This window comes from Orycteropus afer, unplaced genomic scaffold (genome assembly GCF_000298275.1).
Source record: "Orycteropus afer afer isolate SDZICR_OR568_19922 unplaced genomic scaffold, OryAfe1.0 scaffold00264, whole genome shotgun sequence".
In the NCBI taxonomy this organism is placed as follows: domain Eukaryota; kingdom Metazoa; phylum Chordata; class Mammalia; order Tubulidentata; family Orycteropodidae; genus Orycteropus; species Orycteropus afer.
The window spans coordinates 1,774,327-1,794,635 of record NW_006921851.1 but is presented as its reverse complement, the minus strand read 5'-3'; the positions used below and the strand labels follow the sequence as shown (position 1 = coordinate 1,794,635).

At 45.8% G+C, this 20,309-nt stretch overlaps 1 protein-coding gene across 1 annotated transcript in view; it reads left to right on the top strand.

The window, feature by feature from the left end:
• The window catches only part of PRKAG2 (protein kinase AMP-activated non-catalytic subunit gamma 2), a 619,849-nt gene that overhangs the window by 321,856 nt on the left and 277,684 nt on the right, over positions 1-20,309 (top strand). The window lies entirely within an intron of this gene.

The following is a 20,309-nucleotide window of genomic DNA, read 5'->3' as shown; positions in this document are numbered from 1 at the left end:
AACTACTCTTGTTACTATTACTACTACTTCTCCTGTTACTACTACTCTTATCCTTGCTACTACTACTATTACAACTCCTCCTGTTACTACTACTACCACTCCTGTTACTATTAGTAATACTACTGTTTCTATTGCTACTACTTCTGTTACTATTGCTACTACTTCTGTTTCTATCATTACTGCTCCTGCTACTATTACTACTATGTGCTGAGCAGTGCTATAGACTCTGGAGGCACAGAGATCAAGGCAACTTTTCCTGGTCTCATGTAGCTTATTCCCTAGTAGGAGGAGGCAGACCATAACATGTGCTAGTATGTATCCTTCTGCATGTTAAGTTGTATTGGAATAAGTGAAACAAGGAGAAATGCAGCAGAGTGACGTGTAAAGCATGGCCTGTCAGCTGGTCTGTTTGGAGGCATGTGTGACAGGTGCTTTGTGAGGGGACTTCATGTAGGGAAAGGGTGTGGATACCCAGGCAGGAGTGCTCCAGGAGACAACAACAGTTGAAAGAACCATCACTGAGGAACTACAAAGGGAGCCTAGAAGCTAGTGAGGATGAAGGACAGGAAGTGAGTACTGGAGGCACTGAGGGCCTTGTCTTGGGGGCCTGTGGGTATGGCAGGGACATTGTAGAGCTTTGGCAGGAGAGGGATATAACTCTTCACTACTGATGGCTTGGTGGCCTCTGTATGAAGAGAACAGACTAGGTGCAGGGGCTGCAGCAGAGAGGCCTGGGCGGCAGGTGGGACAAAGGCCTTCATATCAGGGGAAATCTGGCTATGCTTGAACATAGAGCTGACAGCACTACCTAGCAGATTAGGTGCAGCATGAGGGAGAGACACCAGGTAGCCAGGATACATTGCAATGGAGCTGGTGGGGCAACACGTGGGTGGGAGAAAATTTAGAACTGAGAACTCTGATTTAGATGTTTTAAATGGCAACAACTCTTACATATTCAACCACCTTTGTTATATCTCCACTGGATATCTGAGCCCGAACCCAGGAGAGAGGGCAGGGCTAGAAGATCATCCATTCTATTTGAAGATGATCCAACTGGGGAATAAAGGAAAACCTCATTATGATTTCTGTTCTGTGGCCTTGGTATTCCTTCTAGACCTTGGAGTACTCTTTGGGGCTGTCCTCTGAATGCTTTTCCTCCTGAAAGCCCTTCTGAGATGAGAAGTGCCTCCATATTCTGGTGGTCCTTGTCAGGTGTGTAGGGCTAGGAGAAGGATCACTGCAGCCTCCTCTTGGGGTTACACTGGCTGCAGGATGCTTGTGGCTCATGTAGCACTTAAGAGTTAACTGCATTACTTAGGCCCATTCGTAAATGTTCTTATAGTCTATTGAGCTCTTCCTGCATTTGTGCAGCCACCACTTTGTGCTCAAGTTCCCTGTAAAATTTGTCTAGTGTCTAGGAATTTCACACCTCTTGTCCTCCCTCTGGTCATTGCCAGTATTAACTGAATAATGCTAGTGTAGAGAGGGAAGCAGAGTAAAATGTGAACAGTGTTGTCTCACTAACCGGGCATCAGCCAGGGCTAACATGGGTTGAGGTGGAGTAAGCTGCTGTTGTAAGGGGCACCCTTGACCAAAAGAACTTCCTTTCCTTGGCTGGCTCCATACCTTAAAATCTACCATTAGAAATGCATTCCTCTGTTAGGGAAGAGTGTCACAGAAGTAAAACAGTGTTTGTGTACCTTAGAAGATATGAGATCGATTTACCATTTATATTTTCCAGTTTCCTTTTTCTCATCTCTCCTCAGTGGCAGGAAGGGCTCAGACTGGTGCAAGGACATTGAAGGGGTAGCAGAAGGCCTCATTCCTGCAGAGGTCAAGTCTAGACAATAGTAGTTACCAGAATTCTGATTTAATCATTAGACCCCTGTGAGACCAGTAAAAATAATAATAATAATAGTAATAATAATAGTAATACCATACTTATGCTTTCATAATAGTTAATAGTAGCTGGCTACATGGATGGTTTAAGGGAAAACATGATTTGAGCTTTGGAGCCAGATTATCCTGAGTTCAAATTCCCAGCTCTGCCATGGAATAAGCAGGGCAAGCAGCACCCCCTGTGCCAGCTCTCATGTCCCCATCGTTGAAGCAGCACAACCCCTGAGAGGCAGTGGCTGCGATTGCAGTGAGACAGGCATCAACATGTCCTGCCCATGGTAGATAATCAAATCTCATAACCATTGCATGACCCATGGTACATATAGTAACCAACTACATTCTCTGCCTCTGGGGTTTAGTGGGAAATTGCTATCCCACTTTTAGTGCATACTACCTGGTAGCATAGTGGCTAAATCACTTGACTGCTAACCAGAAGGCTGGCGGTTCAAACCCACCAGCCACTCCTCGGAAGGAAGGTTGGGCAGTCCTACTTCCGTAGTGATACTGCCTCGGAAACCCAAGGAGGGGTCGCTATGAGTTGGGGCTGACTCGATGGCACACAACAACAACAACAACAACCATCTGGTGGGGACCTGCATAACTGTGTGAATCTGTAGAAATGGACCTCATCCCACCAAGCCCAACACCAGAGACCCTTTGGGACATGTGTGTCCCATTAATTGTGTCAAACTCCATATTACCTCAAAATTTTTTTTTTCATTTCATTCAAAATGCTAAAACACATAATTTCAAAAAAAATTCAAAGCAGAAAATAATTCAGTCTTGAAAGGACTAAACCTCCAGTCTCTCCAGTCAATTGTTCCTGTCCCTGCAATGTTTTGCTGAGATTTTTATGGCTAAATATTGACTCTGTTCACTGTTAGGACTCTCCTCATCTTTGAACCTTTCTCCTGTACTTGCATTTGGCCCCAGAGGCAGCCGTGGGGAGACTGGTCATTTGGAGCAACGCAGTGGCCTGCATTTTGAACCTCTGTGGACCCAAGCCCAGCTATCCGGCTTTTCATTGGGACCTTCAATTCTGTTTGGGTCCTTTGTGTACCACTGTAGGGGGGCATGGCCTCCCTCAAGGCCCATTCTGCTCCTGTTGGCTCTTTTCACTGCTCTGAGCAATTGGGATCAGGTAGCAACATCGATGTCTATGCTTAGTTCAGAGATCTGGTGTGTCCTGTCAGGCTCCCAGTGGGGCAGAAGCAGGGAGTTCTTCTGGAGAGAGACTCTGGCATCTGAATGAACATTCCTCTCCCCAGAGTCAACAACTCAGTCCTGCTGAGCTGTGGAGATCTTTGGGAAGCTGAAACACAAGCATGAATGAGATTGTCTAGGAAGGTTACTCAACAGTTATTTAAAGCAGTTGAGGCTTCTGGTCCATGTGAAGGGACCCACTGGGAGGTCAGCTGGTGACATCTTAACAACACTGCTTTGTAGCTCCATACTGGGGTTCCAGGGATCTCAGCTCATCAGGGGTCTCAGCTTTCTAGAAATCTAGATAACATCCTCAGTACATATGCTAAGGATGTTATCTTTACTCCTGCCTCGGTACCTATGTAGCCGGACAGTGGCACCTTTGTGGGTTTAGAAGGGATCTTGAGAGGTGGGCTGGGTTTAGTTACATGGCTCCTTGCTCTCCAGGTGGCTTGGGCTTGTCCCCTGACCAAGTGCTTCCTTCTAAAACAGAGAATTCAGGGTGTGGTGATGCTGGGACTCTCAGGACTGCCACAGATCCAAGGTCTTCCTCTGTGTTCTGTATAGGTAGATCATAACTTTGAGCTGATTCAAGGTAGGCTAGGGAGAAGATCCACTTTCCCTGCAGGCCTGTGTTCCAGTGCCTTTTTCTTCCCATGCCCTAGGCCAGACCAGCTGGTTCCTCCTGAGCTGAGGGGACTTAGGGACAGTTCGGAGAAGTAGAAACAATTGCAAAACATTCTGGAGGTAGCCTCTATTGAGTGTTTGTTCAAGGTACTATTTACTGCCACAGCTAATGCTCAGTCCTGGAGAGAGCCTAAGCAGGTTTGCATCTTTCTTTTGAATACACTCGGAAGAAAGTCAGGAAGATTTCAACTCGAGACATTATAAAAGCCAGAATCTATATTTCAAGGGTGTTGCATGTGGAAGTATGGAAGCCTATCATTCTGTCCTCCTGCCCTCCCAGAGCTCCAGAGCTTAGTGTCATCCTAAGACTTAACCTTGACAGTGAGTCACTGTCCCTAACCAGAAGATGCTCATCCCCCTTGGGAATGTGTGTCCTGGCCAGGGGGTGATTAGTGCAGTTGGATGTCTTGAATCTGACTGGTTCAAGGGTAGATGCCAGAGCCTAACAGTCTAGCCTGTTAACAGGTATTTTCCTATTGTTATCTCTAAGTAGTGGTTACACCTACAAGTAAAGTCCAGCTCCTCCTTTGGTGCTGCAGGGCATAGAGGCAGTGTGATGTGCTGATTAGGGGTGTTATCTGGGGCAGCTCTGTGGCCCTCAGAAATCACTTAATATCTCTCAGTTTCCTCCTTCAAGATGTGTTGTGAAGCTCTGGTAGCATAGTGCCTAAGGCACTTGACTACTAACCAGAAGGCTGGCGGTTCAAACCCACCAGCCACTCCTCAGAAGGAAGGTTGGGCAATCTACTTCCATAGTGATAGCACCTCAGAAACCCAAGGAGGGGTCACTATGAGTCAAGTCTAACTCAACAGCATATAACAACAACAACAACAACAATATTTGTAAATCACCCAATGCCTGTTACATGGTAATCACTTGATAAGAGTGCTGAGGTATATACTCTTCCTCAGAAATGAATTTTCAAAGGAGCTGAAATTTATGCATGCAAGTATCCCATTTTGATGAAATTTTTCTGAAATTACCACATGCACCCCTGACTTTTCAGACTACAAAACACTGGGCTAACTGTAAGGATCCCTGTTTCAGTGACTCTGGCATTGCCACAAGTGCTGAGATTGAACTGCAGCTTTCAGGCCTGCAGAAGTCAGCTCCCTCACTGACATGCATCCCAGTGCCCCTGTGCTCCCCATGACATGCTCTCCAGCACCCCCAGGGCCTCTTACATTGTAGCTGGAACATCATTAGAACCAAGCCTGGAAGGTTGTGTGATGAGTATAGATGGGTCACATAGCCCTGGAGGATTCTGACAGGGCCCAATCTACTGTGGCAGTTGACTGAATCCTGGCAACCTAGCTGTGGTTCCAGGAAGGTAAGGTGGCCCCAGATCTGACTTCTAGAGAAATTGCTGAACCCCTGCACTGTCCCTGAAAACCCGTTGATGTCACAAGTAATTCTAGTCACTTAATAGTTTTGTTCTGTCATGATGTGTCCCAGGGTGACCAAAGAATGGACCAGCACTGGGGAAGGTCTTTTTTGTTTGAGGAATTAGAGTATAAGTGCCTTGATGGGTTTGAAGCAACTTGCTACTAGGGGCTCAGTCCAAGCTTCTGGGAGCTGTCCTTCCCTAGGACAAGGACGAGAGCCAAGTCACACAAGGTTCATCAATGGTCAGTGCTCATATCCAGCTTAAAGGAAGGGCACTATGACCTCTGATCTACCCTGCCATTCACAAAGACTCGTGTACAGACCCATGGACTTTGTCTTTACCCTGCTGAGCAGGACTCGGGAAGCTATCTTCAAATTCCACCCTCAGGCTGTGGTGTTGGGGAAGTTGCACCGAATTTGAAGGTTGGAGGAGTGAAGACTTAAAGCTTGTGGACAGAATATCAAGTAAAAAGCCAGTGTTATCCAAGAAGGGCCACCGTGAGGTGAGACCTATCCATGAGACTTCTGTGAAGGTATGGTAGAAACTTGCAAAAGGCAGGATAAGGAGGTGCTCTTGTTGTGGGACAGGGATTGTAGCCCAGGACACATAAGCACGGAGACTGACATTAATTTGAATCTTTGATATTCATTCTAGGAGGACCTTAGAGAGCTGATTGGGGCCAGTGCTTTAAAACCTTTTTTTTTTTTTCTTTTGTATCTGGGCCCTGGTGAAATTGACTCTCTCCCATCTCCTTCTCTCTGAAAAGTCCTGGTTTCCCTTACTGCTGCCCACAGCTTCCCACTTGACCAGACACTGGCCACCACATGTCCACTTATGTAAGAAAGAAAGTCAGGAGCTGGCCTGACTGGGATGCAGCTCCATGTCAGGCATTTATATCTAGCTTTTAGTTAGGCTGAGTTTAGGGGTCCTCCACTTATCAATCCTGCCAGTTAGTCCTGGTCAAAAAGATGTGCCCTGCTCATGGCAACATAACACAGCAGGAAAAAGCCTCCAAGCAGTCTCACCTGCATTCATTTACCCAATATCCTTATGAAACAACTATACTATCTCACTCCAGGGCTAGAAGAGTGAGACAGACACAGTCCTCCACCATCTCACTCCCTGAGGAGCATCCGCCAGAGACATTGAGCTGTTGCAGGAGCTGCACCCAGTGTCTAGTCTGTACATCTGTGTTGATGTACAGAGGCCACAGCCTGAATTGCGGCTGTGTGTCAGTCTCCTGAGGTCACCGTTTATGGGACTTAGTGATCCCCTCCCAACTTTCCATTCTTATACGTATGTGTGTGTGTTGTATGTGTGTGCATGAGATGTGGAATTCTCTGGCAGAAAGCCTTTTGGCCTTTGTTTTTAGTTCTTTCTTGATGTACCAACACCTGTGGGCAATGATTGGTGGCTGACCAGACCACCTGGGGGCCTGGTGCTGCCTAAGCCTCAGGAGGCATGATGTAATTTATCATGGCCATATGGGGAGCCTGATAAGAGCCCAGAGCCCTGAGGCTCAGATGTAGCTCCCTGGTTGGTGACCATGTATGGGAGAGGGCAGCACATCCCTCTTTGGGATATGGAGGCTCACCCAATGTGTGTCTTTGTGTCATTTTTTGTTATATTGTTATTAGTTAATTAGCTAATTAGTTAATTAAGTTGTTATTGCAGGTATGATGTCTCTCATAAGCTCTGTGAGTCATTCCAATGAATTAAGAGACTTAAAGAAGTAGTAGGGGTTGGCTACTGGAACTGGCCACTTCACTGGAGTGGAGGGAGTCATGTAGACTTATGAGCTTGTGGCTGGTACCCACCAACTCAACCCTGTTTGGCTTGAGATGCTGCATGGGCAGCTAGAATCTGAACTGAACAAAGAAGGGAAGCTGAGACTTCCATGCATAAGATGCAGTAGGCATGTGGAAAGGGATTTGTTATCCACTACACATCAGAGGTGTGTGATCTTAGTCTTTCTCTGGACTGGTTTTTCACAGTGTGTATGTGTGTGGGATATGTGTGTGTATCTGTATTGTGACCAGACTGAGAAAAAGCAACAAATGTGATAATCCTTTGCTTTCCTGATGTTACTCAAAAGGAAGGTGGCTTTCCTCTTATCAGTAAGAACAAAAAGGAAACCGAACATTCTCAGCTGACTGATACCAGAGGGAGTTTCAAAGCAGCTTGATAGCCTGAATATTTCACCATATAAATTCCAGGCAACAATGCCTCTGTTTAGGGCAGCTGAAAGTATAGTCCTCTTACACTTAGATTTTATCAGGAGTTTTACAAATTCTTGTGAGCCTGCTAATCATCAAAAATGCATTCAGCATTTGGCTGGTAAATTCCCTGGTGTATTTTACAATAGATAGTACCTGATACATCTGAGAAACCTCCTTTGATTCATGGTTCTTTGTTACCAGGGTTGGGGCTGTTGAGTACCACCACTTGGTGCATGCTCTGTCCTCTCAGTCATAGGCTTTGAGGTTGTGCAGATAAGACCCTGGCCCACTACTACCAGCTTTGCTCTGGCTGTGCTTCCCTGAGCAGTCACTCTACTGCTTGAGCCTAGGCATCCCTGGTCCACAGAGGGGCTTCAGTACCAGCCTCCTAGGCAGTGTGACTACACAAGGAGCTGAGGAGGCCCTGCACATTGTAGCCATTCTGCCAGAGCTCATCATGAAGCTGGTGCCTCTCCTCTCCCAACCATATTTTTCATGCCGTATAAATATGCCAAATAAGATCAAGCAGCAACCCCAAGGAAAATATGCATGCTTTCTGGTGAACAAGTATATAGAATATCCATACAGCATTATTCCTAATAGTCCCAAAGTTGGAATTACCTAGTGCCCATCCACAATAGAAATGATAAGTAAACTGTGGTAAAGTCACATAATGGTGTATTCTACTCATATGTAGCTACAGGAAGGAATTCAGACAAGTTTCATGAACCACATTGAGTGAGGAGAGAATTGTGTAGATGACTACAGACTATAAGGTTCCATGTACATGAAATACAAAAACAAGCAGAACTCACAGATTATGTGAGAGGTCAGGGTGGCAGCTGGTGCCCAGGAGGGAGCACGAAGGAGGTTTCTGAGGTGAGTCATGTTCTGTCATGCCATGGGGTGCTGGTTACATAAATCTGCTCATTATGTAGTTTGTTGAGTTGTACATTTATTTGTGCACTTTTCTAAATATGTATTATGCTTTAATAAAACGTTTTTTAAAAACACAACCAGCCAGAAGATTTGGAGAGAGGAAATTGAGTTAGCTTGTACAGTAATGAAAGTTGACCCACAGACACAGCTCAGAGCAGAATTGCTAGTATCCAGGCAGAAAATACTAGCAGGTGAAAACTATCGATTTAATTGCCTATTGGTAAAATTAGGTGAAAACACATTGAAAAACAGCCACAAGTGATTTTCTTGTTTAAAGCAGCTGCAAACCCTTTGCAGAGCCTTATTTATTATTTATCTTCTTTGCCTCTGGCACCCATTGAAGAATAAGTCAAAGTATGTATAGTGGCATTAAAAAAAGATGAGAAGTTTTCAGCAATAGGCAATAGGAGAAGGGTGAGAAGGAGGGGTGGGCTTGTTTCCAAGGCTTACCCTTCTGTCTGCACAGCAGGCATACTAAATAGAGGCTTGCGAGACAGGAAAGGGGACCAAGTCAGAGGAGGGCAATGAGGGTATGTCTGAACACTGCAGGCAGCCCAGGAAGGCAGCAGGTTGGCATCAGCTTCACTTTGTTCTGGAGATATCTCTGGCTGCCATATTTAAGATGTGCCTGCAGGCCTGAATGTGGGCCCATCAGAAGACCCTCCTGGATCTTTTCCTCCCCCTCTAACACCACTCCATGCCTCCAGTAAAATCTTAGCTGTCTTATTGTCTCCAATAAAGTCTAAGCTGTAGTAGGGGCCCTTACTGACCATTAATTCATGGGAAAGTCTTATTTCCCAGTAGTCTAACTTGGAGTTCTCCTCAGGGAATATGATAATGCAGGACCCTTGGGCCGCTGAGTGCCTCCATTCAAAGAAATAAATTACTGATGGATGAGTTTTAAACATCAAAGGTGCATTTGCAGATGGGCATTACTTGCAGATGAGGAGAAAATTCAGACACATGTAAGGTGTCAGTAAAACAAGCATATTGGAATAAACCTGGGAAGGCTATTGGAATCTGATTTTCAGGTTTATGTGTACTTACACCCTAGCCTGTCTGCTTTCAAAATTTATGGAATGTCTGGCTGAAATGTCAGAGTCTACCTTCTTATGTCAGTGGCAAGAGTCAACCAAGTGCCTTTTAGCTTGCTTCCCATTGATCATGAGGGTCCTTCCTTTTTGAGGGACTGGAACTAGTGATATGGAAGATATGGAAGATTCAGTTGGGCTAGCTCCAGAAAAGTTTACTTTTTCCAAAATCAAAGTGCTAATTTGTGTTCCTTATTTCCAATGGCACACTCTAAATCCAAGCTGTCCAGTGGGTCTCCTACAAAGATGTAATTTCTAGACCTGTGCTGCCCAGGACAGCAGCCACTAGCCACATGTGGCTGTCCACAGGTGGATACTGCAACTACAGAACTGAACTCTTCATTTTAATTTTGAATATGGCCACATATGGCTAGTGGCTACCTCTTGAACAGCACAGCTATAGACTGTGGAGGAGAATTTGGGTAATTCAGCATGTGTGCTCAGAGCCATCCTTGGCTAGATGATTGGAGATGGGGGCCAGCCAACAAGACTTCTCTGAGCCCTGAGGGTGGGAGAAGGGAAGTAAGGGACTGTTCTGACCCAGACCTGATTTTTTGATGCATGTTTTTCTGCGTATTTTATGACTTAATGGATACCTTAAGGCTGCCTCTCGACTCTCTGGGTTCTCCCCTGTATGGAAGCATTGGGGGCATCCTGTGTGGTCCTTCCTTTGAGTCTTCCTATCAGTGGATGGGTTCTCCATACATGTGTGGCCTCTAAATGGGGAAGGTTCTAAGGAATGTCTGGGGCTTCTGGCCAGTGTACGAAGTAAAAAGAGGGAGCCATGAATTGCCCCATCAGCCCCAATCTTCACCCAGTACCCAGGTAGTCCCTTAGATTAGTGATTCTCTCAGACCAGCAGGCTCAGCATCATTGTCACTGAGGACCTTGTGAGAAATGCAGACTCCCAACCCCCTCCTCAACTACCAAATTCAAATCTCTGCGGGAGGCAAGCAAAGCTGAAGTTTTACAAGAAGTCCAAGGATCCTTGCTAAAACTTGCAAAGAGCTAGCCTAGAGCAGAGTTTCTCAAATAATATGCATAGAGTCCCAGTAGGTCTTGGTAAAGGGAAGACTCTGATTTAGCAGCCTATGATAGAGGTGGTGGCTCATGTCCAGCAAGCTCCAATTATGATCAGGTATTGGCCCCCAGGCCACACTCTGAAAATCTCAGTTCTACATGTTCTGGGACCCTTCTCTGCTTGTTCACTGTCCCCAGTACCTAGGACAGAGCCCAGCGTGTAATATGCTTTTTCCCTATTCATTCAACTTAAAGAATCAAGATACCAGAGAGGGAGCAGCCAAAAGCCACCTTATATACCTTGTACAGAGAGGAAACATCATTTTATAATAAATTATTCAATGACCCGTTTCCTACTAAATATTAAGAAAAAACCCACATTGCTCTAGAACTTCTCTGCAAGATTTCAGTGGGACTATTGCATTAATCAAGGAGCCCTGATGATGTAGTGGTTAAGCACTCAGCTGCTAACAAAAGGTACATACTCACTAGCTGCTCCGTGGGAGAAATTTGTGTGATTCTGATTCCTTAAATATTTATAACCTTTGAAACCATAGAGGCAGTTCTACTTTGTCCTATATGGTCACTATGAGTTGGAATTAACTCAACAGTAGTGGGTTATTGCATTAATCAAGGTCTCTGAGTAATGCAAACAGTTTGTGCTTGGCTGCTAACTGAAAGGTTGGAAGTTCAAATCCACCTTGTGGTGCCATAGAAGAAAGGCCCAGTGACCAACTTCCATAAGACTTCAGCCACTGAAAACCCTATGGTGAACTTCTACTCTGACACACACAGAGTTGCCATGAGTCAGAATCAACTTGACAACAGTCAACACAGTGGGTTATTGTGTTAGTTTTGGATAAGGCAAAATATTGGCAGGCATAGAAGTTTCCTACAATTAGGCTTACAATTTTTGCAGTTTGGGGGTACTAATTTGAAACAGTCTATGATCACTGCCCCTCACCCCCAGCTTCCCCATTTTATCCCAATCTTAATATTTTCCCAAGAGCAGCCAAGAACCACCCATGCGCACACACACATACACACACACACACTATCTCCGCTCACTCCCTCCCCTGACAGTTCACAGCACTTGCTTTCTGTGCACCAGGGTCTTTATTTCATTTTCAGTGTTTTATGAACACTTTTTCTTTTTCAAAAAAAAAGAGTGTATGGCAGTCCTTAGTCATATGCACTCCTGTACTGTGATTGAATGGGTTCATACATTTATTTTTGTCTCCTCAGCTCGGTTCTGTTTCCTAAGAATAAGAATTAAGGCTTATGTCTTGTGTATCTCCTCCAAACACTTAATTAGATAGTAAGTACCCTGGTAACAGTTATTGATTAGTTCATTATTTCAAAGCAAAAATAGTATGAAAGGTTCCTTTATGATTTCTTAATTGAAAAATAAACATCTCCAGCAGAAAATGGAACCTCCTTCTACAAGCCTCCTTGCATAATCAAGGTTGCTGGCGCGATAAAAGCAGAAACACTTCCCCCTCTCAACCCCAACAAAGCAGACCCTCCTTTATCTCCTTATAGTAACCCATTGCTGCTCTTTCTCAGCACGTGGCTGAGACGTGAAACCACTGAGGCCTTCTCAGTCAAGCCACATACCCCCATCTGCTGGCCCATGGCCCTCACACAGGCGAGGAGGCTTAGGCAGGACCCATGCCTATAAGTATTAATATAACTATGCTTCCATTAGGAGCTCTGGTGGCATAGTGCCTAAGGCATTTGACTGATAACCAGAAGGCTGGCGGTTCAAACCCACCAGCCACTCCTCAGAAGAGTGGGCAATCTACTTCTGTAGTGATACCACCTCAGAAACCCAACAAGGGGTCGCTGAGTTGGATCTGACTTCACAACAGTGAGTTTTTGAGTTTATGTTTCCCTTATAACTGGCCCATTGGGGTTTGCAAACACATCCTATTAAAATGCAGGTTGGTTCTCACCACTACCATCTCAGGTATGAAGTGGGAGAAAAAACACATGGTATGGGCAGGGGAAGGAGCTCTGGTAGTGTGGTGCCTAAGGCACTTGACTACTAACCAGAAGGCTGATGGTTCAAATCCACCAGCCACTCCTCAGAAGGAAGGTTGGGCAATCTACTTCCGTAGTGATACTGCCTCAGAAACCCAAGGATGGGTCGCTATGAGTCAGGTCTGACTTGAGGGCACATAACAACAACAACAACATGGGCAAGAGATCAAGGTCAGAGAAGGGAGCTAGCCCTGGTCTCAAACATCATCAAGGCATGTAGGATACTATCCAGAGTTTCTGGGAAGGCTCTGCTGACCCACAAGTTATTTCTGTACTCCTTCATTAGATTCTACCAGTAACCATTTGACTTTAGTGTGACTTGGTTATAGCACTATCTCAAAGATATGGGTTTTTGTGGAGATAAATACTGTGTCTTTGGGCATATCAGAGGGAATCCAAGGGCCCAGTTCCAATGTCTGGAGCTTTCTCTTCACAAGTATTTAGGGGTTGATGTTAGTCATCCTTGCATCCTTCCTCCTCCTCCCCAGAAGCAGACTGGACAAGGAAGAGATCTCAAGAAACACAAGCAAGGGACAGGACAAGGGGCAATGGAGGGAGAACAGATCATAGGGGTCATTCAGAAGCAGCTTCCATTGTGGACACATGGTGCCTCAGTCTCACTGAGGCCTTCTGAGGACATATACTGAGCACTGTCAGAGTCATATCCCCAAGGCACAAGGGGCTGGGCAGTTTACCTCTTGAGGTTTTCTTCAGAGCACTAAATGCCCAGCTGTCCTAGGTGCCATGCACACTGATCAAGCAGGCTCTCACGGCATCAAAGAAACTGCTCAGGAAAGGAAACAGAGAAATGTGGGCACCTGAGAAAGGAGAGAATTGGCATGTGCAGGAACTTCCCACCAGTCTGCAAACAAACCCAGACATGGTTGAGACGAAGACGACAACAAGGGGCTTGGCATCATAGGTTGTGCGTGGGAAGAACCCTGCAAGTGTGTCCCTCTGCTGCCTCTTCAGCTACTGTAGGTAGCCTGCACCCCTAGCTGTGGGAGTCACAAGACAAGTCTGCACATGCACACTCCACACCTGGCCCCCTGCACATCCTGCAAGGTTCTGCCTGACTGAACCAGGGGTCAAAAAAAAATCAAACTTACTGCCATCAAGTTGGTTCTGACCCATAGTGACCCCTCTTTGGGTTTCCAAGGTGGTATCTCTATGGAAGTAGATTGCCCAGTGTTCCTTCTGAGGAGGGGTCAGCAAGTTTTAAAGGTTAGGGGATGCAGGTCTGATCATGTGCTATTGCCAGCTTTGGTGTTGAGACCCCTCAGGACTGGGCCCAACCTGACACTGCCCACTTCATTGTCCTACACCACTCTGCAGTGCCTGTCTGCCCAGCCCTGGTGGCTTGGGGGTCACACCACCATGCCCAGAAATGTTAGCATCATCATGTACCTATCTGCACAAGCTAGGACACAAGGAATGACCAGGCCCCACCCCAGCCCACACCCTGCAGTAGTACCACCATCCTGAGTTCTCTGCTCTCTCACCCACATGGCACACTTCAGCTCTAACTGCTTCTTGGCCTTGGCCCTACCTCTGTCTACACACCTGTGAATGGGGCAACATGACCTCATGGCCCTGCTGAGACTTGGATCCTGTCACACCTAGCACCTCAGTAGACCACAGAGCAAAGCCCACTTCTTCCCCTTGCTCCAGGCTCTCCACGAGCTGCCTGACCTGCCTCAGCTCAGCTGTCAGTGTGAGCCCTTTGCTCTGACCACATTGAGCCACTCAGTGTCCTAGATGCATCCATTTGATATCCCCTTCATATGCTGCTCCCTCTGCAACCTACACTGGCTGGAACACTTATCTGGATAGATGTTCCTAGATCTACCCCCCTGTGGTACCTCAGTACCCCTTTAGCTCCTGTATACCCTGGGCCACTCTGCAGCCTTGCCTACTGACCCCTCTCCTCAAGGCTGGGAGGTCCCAAAGGGCATAGTTCTTTCTTATCTCTCTCATAAAGAATGTGTGGCAGTCACCTGAAAAAGGGCTGGGCCTTCAAGGGGTAGGCCAGGTTCACCCAGGAGGCCCCTTCTGCTGGGGAGCACAGCCCTGTTCACCACAGGCTGGACTCTGTTCTCTCCTACCCCCACCAGGCTGAGTGATGGGGCATGTTTGGGGTACCTGATTTGAAAGGAAGTGGGAAGCTTGCCTCAGTCCTGCCCTTGCCTTGATTTCAAACCTACTTTTCAGACTGAGATTCTAACATCCAGGACGCTGAGGTTTTGAAAATTTGATAATGGCAGGTTGGGGAGGGGGAGGTATGCCTGGCAAACTTTCCTATCCACATGCACCTGGGGGTGGAGTTACTCTCTGTGTAGGGTAGTAGCAAGGAGAACAGACCTTTGTTCTGAGTTGAAGAAGAGGTGAAGTGTTGCAGGTTGCATGATGCCTGGTGGGACCCCAGGCCTGCAGAGCAGACATCCCCCTACAAAGAAGGCCCAAAGAGCTCTCCATCCCTGCCACCTGTCCCAGGCCACCAAGCAGCCACTTTGCCACATCCACAGGCCCTCATGGTGTAGTGTTGTTCCCAAGGCCCATCCTTGCTCCATGGGAAGCCCTAGGGCTCCCCAATACAGTGAGAATTGGGGCTACTGCAAGGCCAAGAGCAGGGCTATGTTTCCCCTGAAAGAACTGCTAGCTGCGCTGAAGCTTGGGGCCCTTGCCTCAGACACTGCTCAGACCATAGTAAAGAGACCCACTCCTGCAGGAGCTAAGTCACCCTGAGGGCCAATGGTGAAGAGTTGAAGAGTTTACTTATTTGACTGCTAACCAGAAGGCTGGTGGTTCAAACCCACCGGCCACTCCTCAGAAGGAAGACTAGGGAATCTACTTCCGTAGAGATGCCACCTCAGAAATCCAAGGAGGGGTTGCCATGAGCAAGAAGTGACTTGACAGCCATGAAATTGGTTTGGTTTTTTGGTTAAGCAAGGCTCAGGTTATAAGTGAGCCACCATTGTTGTTATACATCCTTATTGCTACATCCCTCCTCCAACGTCCTACCTGGCCCTGAGCAACTATAGAACAAGCACGAGCCTGTGTGCACACAGCAGAGCCTCTGGAGGATGCTTGCCTGGGGGGCAAGTGTTACCCTCTCTAGGACTCTCAAAACATAATTCACATTGGCCATGTTAATAGATATTTTGCCACACATCTTTCTTCAGTGCATTGCTGCTAAAGGAAAGGAGGGCTGAGCGGCAAGCTAAGAGCTATAATCTGGGAGAACAAGTGGCCTTGCTGTATACAACACAGGCCTCAGCTGAGCTGCAGGCGCTGTGCCCAGAGGACACACCCTTCCCACCCCTTTTTCCCCCTCCCTTAAGTCACCAAGGCAGCCCCACCAGATATTATGTAAATGTCACATTACCCTTGGCAGGGCTCTCAGATAATACATCTGAAACTTGGCTTCTGAAGGCAAAGAATGTCTGACGTTTCCTGGGCTTTCTCCCTCCCTCTCTTGGGCCAGGTGACTGCTGAGGGTCTTGTGACCCATTTGCCTCCCTTATCCGCACCTCCCCTCCCCCAAATCATACAAACACCAGAGCCCAAAAGGAAGGGACAGGCCTTGAACATAGGCTAAGACAGACTACCTGTGTCCCAGAGGGACTTAGGGGAGCTCCCTCAGAAGGGGTGTTTATGTCAGATCTCACTCCTCCTTCTCTGTGCACTCTGCATGTGCGAGCAATGTTGGGTGGCTCTATCCACACTGCCTTTACTAGTAGAAAGAGAAGTTGTAGACTTTGGAGGGCTGTGACTTCCTGGAAGAAACCAAGCACTGGCAGAGCTGTGAGAGGCTCCAGAAGCAAGCACTGACAACTGTGCAGTCACAATTGAGACCTGCAAGGAGAGGGTGGACTAGAGATAAGCCCTTTCTGTGGTCTCAGGGTCTCCCAGCAATCTGGCCAGCTAGCCATAACAACAACAACAAAAAAAAAAAAACAGTGCTATGGAGTCGGATCTGACTCATAGCGACCCTCCTTGGGTTTCCAAGAAAGTATCACTACGGAAGTAGACTACCCAATCTTTCTTCCAAGGAGTGGCTGGTGGGTTTGAACTGCCAGCCTTCTGGTTAGCAGTCCAATGCCTTACGCATTACCCAAGGCAGCAGAAAGTTGTGGTGTCTGTGCATGCAGCCCCACACCAGCAGTGTCATGCAGATTACAGACAGACTTGTTGACTTTTCCAGTACTCTGGGTGCTGCTCTCGGCTCCATCTTTACTAAAGAAACAAGTGTTAAGCACTGCCCTGGGAAGCCTGGGTAACCAATGTCTCCATCCGGAGATTTTGAGTCAGAGGCCAGGCAGGCATGTAGACTATCCTCATAGAATGTACTGCCCCTGTCTTCTCCTCGGCCGCTGTGGGAAGGGGTAGAATTGTCTTCTTTTTGTCCAACCTAATCTTTTAATATGGATGTTTTGGATGCCTAGTGCTGCTGTGACAGGAATATATACCATAAATGGGATGGCCTTAACAAACAGAAGTTTTTTCTCTTACAATTTTGGAGGCTAGAAGTCCAAGTTCAAAGTGCTAGGCTCTAGGGGCTGTGTGAAAGCCCCTTGACCTTGGGCTTCAGCTCTGCCTCTTGCTTCTAGCCCACTGAAGCTAGAGGCTTCTCTTCACTCAGGCAGCTACTGGCTGCTGAGGCTAACAAGCCCAAGGTCTACAAATAAAATGGCACAGTCCCGATGTTACCAAACCACATAGCAGGCCATTAATTCAAGTCCATTGTAAGTCCCAAGGTCAGCACAGCATGGCAGGCTGCTGAACAATGACACGGCTACATACAGGGTGCAAGCATGCCATAAGCTGGAGACCATTCCCAAAGCTGTTTCTTATATACAGAAGCAGACCACATAACCAAAGGCTCAGCTGCTCCAATAGATTCCACCATGGACTTAATTACCAATCTCACCATGGGGAATACTACATCCAGCTGCCCAGCCACTCAACCAGGCCTAGCCAAGTTGACACACAAACTTAACTATCACAATGGAGCTCTAGTAGTACAGTGTTTAAAGCATCTGGCTGTTAACCAAAAAAGTCAATGGTTTGAACCCACCAGCCACTCTACTGGAGAAAGATGTGGTAGTCTGTTTATGTAAAGTATTTTTTTTTTTTTTTTTACTGAGTACTATTCTATTGTACAGGAGGTCTGGTAGCATAGTGGCTAAAGCACTTGACTGCTAACCAGAAGGCTGGCGGTTCAAACCCACCAGCCACTCCTCGGAAGGAAGGTTGGGCAATCCTACTTCCGTAGTGATACTGCCTCGGAAACCCAAGGAGGGGTCGCTATGAGTCGGGGCCGACTTGACGGCACATAACAACAACAACAACATTCTATTGTACAGGAGCTCTGGTAGCATAGTGCCTAAGGCACTTGACTGCTCACCAGAAGGCTGGCAGTTCAAACCCACCGGCCACTCCTCGGAAGGAAGGTTGGGCAATCCTACTTCCGTAGTGATACTGCCTCGGAAACCCAAGGAGGGGTCGCTATGAGTCGGGGCCGACTTGACGGCACATAACAACAACAACAACATTCTATTGTACAGGAGCTCTGGTAGCATAGTGCCTAAGGCACTTGACTGCTCACCAGAAGGCTGGCGGTTCAAACCCACCGGCCACTCCTCGGAAGGAAGGTTGGGCAATCCTACTTCCGTAGTGATACTGCCTCGGAAACCCAAGGAGGGGTCACTATGAGTCGGGGCCGACTCGACGGCAAAAAACAACAACAACAACATTCTATTGTACAGATGTACAAGTTTGTTCATTAATTCTGACCAAAGAACATTTGGATTATTTCCTGTTTTTGACAGCTATGAAAAAAGCCATTATAAACATTTGCACTCAGGTTTAGGGGTGAACATAAATTTTTATTTTTCTTGGGGAAATACCTAAGAATGGCATTGCTGAGTTGTATAAGGAATGTATTTTTTTTTAACTTCATATGAAGCTGTCAAACTATTTTCTAAACTGGCTATACCATTTTGCAATCCCACCAGCAATGTATGAGCTCCAGTTGTTGCACATCCTTGCCAGCACTCAGTGATTTCAGTTTGGTTTTAAGTTTAGCTAGTCTGATTAATGTGCATTGGTATCTGCTATGGATTGAATTGTGTACCCAAAAAATAGGTTTTATAAATCCTAACCTCTGTGCCTGTGGTTGTAATCCCATTTGGGAATGGGTCTTTGTTTTGTTAATGAGGCAGGAATACTGTAGGGTGTACTTTGAATCAATCTATTGAGATATAAAAGAGATTGAACAAGCAGCACAAGAGAGATGGGGGAGAAAGATACCAAGTAACATGAAGACTGCCCAGGCGCAGAAGCTCGGAAAGACAAGTCCTTCTTCCAGAGCTGACAGAGAGAAAAAAGCCTTCCCACAGAGCTGGCACACTTGATTTGCACTTGTAGCCTCCTAAACTGTGAGAAAGTAAATTTCTGTTTGTTAAAGCCATCCACTTGTGGTATTTCTGTCATAGCAGCACAGGATAACTAAGACAGAATTTGGTACCAAGAGTGGGGTGCTGCTCTAACAAATACTTAAAATGTGTGGGTTTGGAATTTGGTAAAGTTTAAAGGCTGGAAGAGTTATAAAGTGATTAATAGTAAAATCCCAGATTGCCTTGAAGAGAATGTTGGTAAAATTATGGATGTCAAAGCCAATTCTGATGAGAGCACAGAAGAAAGTAAAAAAAAGCTATAGAAACACCTCTATTGTCTTAAAGGATACACATAATGTCATCAGCAACAGAATGTTGCTATAAGTGGAGGTTAAATATGCTTCTAGTGAGGCTTTAGAAAAGATGGTGAACATGTGATTGGAAAATGAAGGAAGGGTGATGCTTTTTATGCAATGGCAGAGAACTTGCCTGAATTATGTTCAAATGTTTGATGGAAGATAGGGCTTATACGTGATAAACTTGGATATCTGTTTGATGAGATTTCTAAGCAAAATCTTAAAAGGACCATGTGCTTTCTGCTTGTTGCTCATAATAAAATGTAAAAGGAAAGAGATGGACTTAAAAATGACCTGTGCAAAATGAAAACAAAACATAAGGATTTGGCATCAGAAGGTTCAAAAACTGAATTAGCATAGAGTTTTATTCTTGCAGGTATACTGATAAATGTAAGCTGGACTTATGAAAAAAAATGTTTTTGTTGTTATAACATCTGCAGGGATATTTTTTTAAAAAATAATAAATTTATAAGGAAAGCAATACTGTTTACAATAGTTAGAAAAAAAAAAATACTTGGGAATAAATCTTACCAGGGACACAAAAGGCCTTACAAAGAAAACTATAAAAAACTACTTCAAGAAACCGTAAGGGATCACATAAATGGAAGAACATCCCATGTTGGTAGATAAGAAGATTGAAAATTGTGAAAATGTTAGCTCTACCCAAAACAATCTATACATTCAATGCAATCGCAATCCAGATCTCATCAACATTCCTTAGGGATATGGAAAAAACAATCACTAACTTTATGTGGAAAGGAAAGAGACCTTGGATAAGCAAAGCACTATCGAAGAAGAAAAACGAAATAGGAGGTCTCACACTGCCGGATCTCAAAGCCTACTATACAGCCACAGTAGTCAAAACTGCCTGGTATTGGTTTAACAACAGATACATAGACCAATGGAATAGAATTGAGAACCGAGAAATAGATCCATCGACCTATAGTCAGCTGATCTTTGACAAAGGCCCTAAATGCATTAAATGGGGAAGAGAATGTTTGTTTAATAAATGGTGATGCCAAAACTGGAGATCCATTTGCAGAAAAATGAAACAAGATCTGTACCT